Consider the following 5,494-nt stretch of genomic DNA (forward strand, 5'->3'; position numbering starts at 1 on the left):
CCAGTAGCTAATGAAAACAATTGCTTACATAAATGGACTTTTCCACGATATTCTAAATTTTCGAGTTTCACCTGTATATTGTTTGAAGCTGTGAGTTTAGTAGCAGTGACTACATAAGTTTATGAGCGCTGTTCCGTAAGTACATACTCATTCGCATGATAAATGTGGTACGTGTTTTGCATTTGTACTTTATTATTGTATATTTTGTCTTTTAACATTGTTATGCAGAAATAGGACATTGTCTCATTAACTTTTCACCGTTCGTGATATACTTAAACTTTCCATTGCTGTGCTGAAGAAGTTCTTCCGAAACAGTGGATTATATCCGGAAACACTGTACACCTACGACAGTCCGTTTACCACTTCAGATACATTGGAACTTCATAAAGCAAAACATTTCAGCTTGTTTTTCATTGGATGACTTTCTGCCATTTATGATCAGCAGTGACTTTCAGAGACCTTATAGATTTCTGTTTTATTGTTTATGGTGATGAGACTTAACATTATACATGCTTAGTTTTATGTCTAGTTAAAAGGGAGCAGATACCTAGTGATGGGAAAGAGCGTTCCTTTCTTTTCTTTTTTTTAAAAAGGAATTTATTGGTATTTAAACTAAATACATAAAGAAAATTCATACAAAATACAAACTACAAGATACAAAACAAAAAACTAATACAATACATAAAAACACAATTAAAACAACACAAAAAAACCAAACCTTACATTCAAACACCTATTTTACTATTTTAGTCTTGTTTATAATCTTACTTGGGGGACTTCCTCACGCCCTCTCTTCTGCGTTCATTTCAAATATACTGTAGTAACTTTGTAACCACTTTAACTCTTCTTTTACCACTAATTTTAATTCCTTATCTATCATCTTATATCCACCACCTTATTCTTTACAGAAATACAAAAAATAGAAAAAATCACAATTTTATCTTCTTATATTCTATTTTAAACTAACATTTAAATGCTATTGCCTATAATATCCACTGATTTCAATTTCAGAGATCTAACTTTTCACGTCGTTTCAAATATTCTTTAAATTTCTTCCAGTCTTCTTGCACCTTCTCCCTCTCGTCTCGGAGTTTCGCGGTCAGTTCTGCGAGTTCCATATACTCAATTAACTTCATCTGCCAGTCTTCCACTGTTGGTAGTTCTTCAGTTTTCCAGTTTTTAGCAATTAAAATCCTAGCAGCTGTTGTGGCATGGGAAAGAGCCTTCCATGCCTGAGACTTTGGGGTGTTGCTGCCAGTCAGAGCCAACAATACTGAATCAGGTGGTGGGAACTGGTACTGCGACAGCTGCCACTTGTCCCGTGTTTTTAAGAAATTTATCCTCTAGTATGGCAGCGCCCAACCTTCGGAATTCCCTGCCTATTGACATCAGGCAGGTGTCTTCTCTGTGCTCTTCAGTGCCTGCTAAAAACATTTTTGCTTACGCAAGCCTTACGCAAGTTGCTCCCAGTTTGTGGGACCACCTGGCATTTTCATTGTACACCTTTAGGCGCAAGGCAAAGATGTTCCCCTTCAACCAGGCCTTGGGTTGAGATACACCCTTTTATATTATAATCATAATTAATAATAGTTTATTATTTAAAGCCCTCCCATCTGTGTCTCCCAGCAAAATATTAAGAACACGATAAAACATCAAACATTAAAAACTTCCCTAAACAGGGCTGCCTTCAGATGTCTTCTAAAAGTCAGATAGCTGTTTATTTCCTTATCATCTGATGGGAGGGCATTCCACAAGGCAGGCGTAACTACCGATAAGGCCTTATGCCTGGTTTTAAATATGTTGTGGAAGGGGGGGGGGTGTTACTGGGTTCTCTTTGTTCTTACTTTTGTTATGTGTTTTTTTTTTAATTGTAATTTTCTGTTGTGAACCGCCTTGAGATCTTTACATGTATACGGCAATATACAAATTTAATGAACAACAACCCAGTCAGAAGGGTTATTAAATAGGACACCCGTATTTTCATCGGAGAAATATTGGAGGGTTATGATATCTTTGAACCATACATAACACGGCACCAAGCACTTTGCGTTTTGCAAACGCTCCCTTTAGCTGGAAGAACAAACACCCACTTGGCTTTTAAATCGGTGGGAGAAGCTAGCGCAGAGGGAGTAAACAAATAACGGGAGACTCGGCAATGTGCAATTTCAGGCCCTGGTGAGAAGAGGGAGGGAGTGAACCGTCAGATGCTCGTATGAGAACAAGCATTTTACAAAGAGATCCTCTCTCAAAGAAAAATAAATAAATCTGTGAAATGGATGCAGAAGGGCCATTTCCAGAGCATAAAAGGGGCCCTGGCGGATCAGGCCAAATGCCCCATTTAGCCCCAGCATCCTGTTCTCGTGGCAGCCAACTCAGTGCCTCTTGGGAAGCTTGCAAGCCGTAACTGATTGCAGCAGCAGTTCTCCCCAACTGCGATTCCCAGCAATCAAAAGACATTCAAAGACATTCTGCCTGTGACAGTGGAAGCAGCACGTGGCCATTGCGACCAGTAGTCACCGACAGCCTTATCCTCCATGAATTTCATAGAATTGTAGAGTTGGAAGGGACCCTGAGGATCATCTAGTCCAACCCCCCCTGCAATGCAGGTATAAGCAGCTGTCACATACGGGGATCAAACCTGCAACCTTGGCGTTATTTGTCCAATCCTCTTTTAGAGGGATAGTCACTTCAGTCTGCTGCAGCAAATAGATAGATACTGTATATTCTGGCGTATAAGACTACTTTTTAATCCAGGAAAATCTTCTCAAAAGTCGGGGGTCGTCTTATACGCCCAGTCGTCTTATATGCCAGAAAATACGATAGATAGATAGATAGATAGATAGATAGATAGATAGATAGATAGATAGATCCAACTTTGTGACACCTTAAAAGTGAACAAATTTGTATTTCTGTGCATGTATGAAAGTGGAAATGCATTAAACCAAGAGTGATTAGTTGCTTATATGATGGCAAAAAACCTATTGCTGATAGGAATGGGAGTTAGCGTGGGTTGGAACCTGCACTTTGAATAACCTTCAAATAAAAAGCATCTACCCACTACTTAATAATCATCACCCTTTCCAAGTGGTCATTGGAACAGCATTGATTTCCCCCATTCCCTGAAGTGAGCTGACTGGCTGCATTTATTCAAAAGAAGAAGCACTCTGTGCATGCTCAGATGCAGACACACCCACACCAATGATGAAGCTCCTTTGGTGTCAGGTTAAAATTCCAGCTCCTCTTTCTCAGCATGAGGGTTGTGAACAGAGGCAGATTTAAGGGAGCGCAACCGGTTCACTCCCACTGAGCTGAGAGGTTGCTGCTGGGGGTGCGACAACAATGACTTAGAACGGAAGCTGAATGACGGAGGGTGGGGGATGGATTTTGGTGTTGCGCAGGGGGCTGCTGAAATCTGAAAGCCCAAATTACTGGTTGTAAATTTGGACAGGCCAGATGATACAATTTTATGGGACAGCTGAAGCCTAATGCAGACCTTGAGTTTATTACCCTATTTTGGAAGCAGAGGATGACTGAACAGATTTCTCCTTAAATACAGGGGCTATGCATTATTATTATTATTATTATTATTATTATTATTATTATTAAAATGTGTCAGCCAGGATTAGCACATGAGTCGAATTCTCAATCAAAACAATACAAAACTAAAAAAAAATCAGCACTGGTCCTGTTAAAGTAGGCAGGCCACTACCAGCAATACCTTGCTCATTCCTGAAAGATCTGAGATTTCCCCTGTTCTTCTATGTCCCCATGCCCCTTGCCATCCAAACAGGAAAACTCTGGAAGCACAATTCCCCACACCCACCCTGCTCAAGCTGGGCTCCGTGTACCCTTCCCCTGGCAGGGCAAAAGCACAGGATCCTAGTCCTTGGCTGATTAACTACAACTCCCAAGATGCATCACGGCAGGGCGTGCCCTTCCTCCTTGCAGCATCAGGACCAGCCGGAGCATCCTCCAGAGAGAGGGATGCAGGCGCCTGGCAGGGGGAGGTGGCTCCTGGAACATCCCTGGCCAAGAGCTGCCCTGCAGCTGGGCAGGCAGACTCCTCCCGTGCCTGGTAAGTCTGCAGCTGTGTTTAGCTCCTGTTTGTGGGGGGGGGGGGAGGAGGAAGAAAGATGAGATGGGGAGCAGAGGGGAGGGGGGTGGGGTGGGGAGCAGGGAGGAGTGCAGTCTGTAGCAAGCCTGTCAGGCTGATGGCTGGTCTCTTCCTTAGAAGCAGTTTAGATGGAGGGATTTGGGTGTTTTGCAAAGTTGGGGGCTTCCCAGTAGACACCTGGGGTGGGGTGGGGTTGAAGCTGAGGGAGAGGAGCCTCCTGCCCACACCGTGACAGGGAAGCCAAGGTGTCCAGCTTTTTACCAAGACGGTTTATTTTATCCTGTGGCTCTTCTGTCTTTCAGATGCCTCAGAGTTTTGTGGCCTCTTTTAAGAGCTGACGCCTTCTGCCTGCACGGCACAGAAGAACAAGCCTCTCTCCGGACCGCTGGGACCCTCTCCCCACCCCCCACCCCACCCCCAAAAAACTTTTCCTGGGTAATGCTTGAACTCTGGCAATTGCCAACCTCTGTGCCGGATGAGACTGGTGCCTTCGGCCGTTCCCAAGCCAAGCTGCCACCATCCTGCTTGGGGTGGTTACCGCAGCGTCAGGTCGGTTTGCCAGCGGTTCAGTGAGAATCCTCTGGGGTTTTGGAGCTGACTCCGGACATCTTTTCCTTATCCATCTGCCAACGCTGGGTTGAGGGGAGGAGGGAGGAGGCAAGCCGCGTGGATGGCAGCGGTGGTGCCAGGCCGCCCGTCAGAGGAGCAGTGGTCGGCTGAGAATCCATCGCTCGTCCGGGAACCGCTTCGTGTTTCTCATCCTTCTGAAACAGCATCAGACGCTTGCTGCTGCTGCTGCTGCTGTTGCGATTCTCTCTCCTCCTTGGGAGCAAACTCCTGTCTGGATAAGCAGTCACCCCATGGACGCCGGGCGAAGATCCCCTTTGGCCCATGATGATCCCTGATCCGGGAAAGATGGCTCTCTTGAGGACCCCGGCTGTGGAAAAAGACAGAAAGCCCCTTCTCTGTGTACCAATCTCCCTGCATCCAGTCCTCCATCTCCTGGTGGCCTGGAGGCCTTCTTCCAAAGGGAGAGCGGAAAGGCCTGCAGATTCAAAATTGCATGGTGCATTTTAGAAGACGGGAGGGTTGGGTTCATGGCTATGTCTCCGCAACCTCTGGGCTTTTGAGGTTGGGATGATCCCTATCTTGAAGCTAAGCTCTGGTGTCCCTTCTCCTGGGCAGTGGCTTTCTTGTGGGGGGGGGGAGAGACCTGGAAGTTGGCATCTGCATCTCCTCGGAGGCGTACAGCTAAAAGCGAAAGTGTGCCAGGGCCAAACTCTCCTCGACACCCCTTGTCTCCTCTCCTGGAATCCCTCTCCCGTCTGATGCATTTATGTGTGTGTTTGCTCAGGGCAGAGGCACTCCACACATGCTCAG

Source organism: Lacerta agilis, chromosome 17 (assembly GCF_009819535.1).
Source record: "Lacerta agilis isolate rLacAgi1 chromosome 17, rLacAgi1.pri, whole genome shotgun sequence".
NCBI classification, from domain to species: Eukaryota; Metazoa; Chordata; class Lepidosauria; order Squamata; family Lacertidae; genus Lacerta; species Lacerta agilis.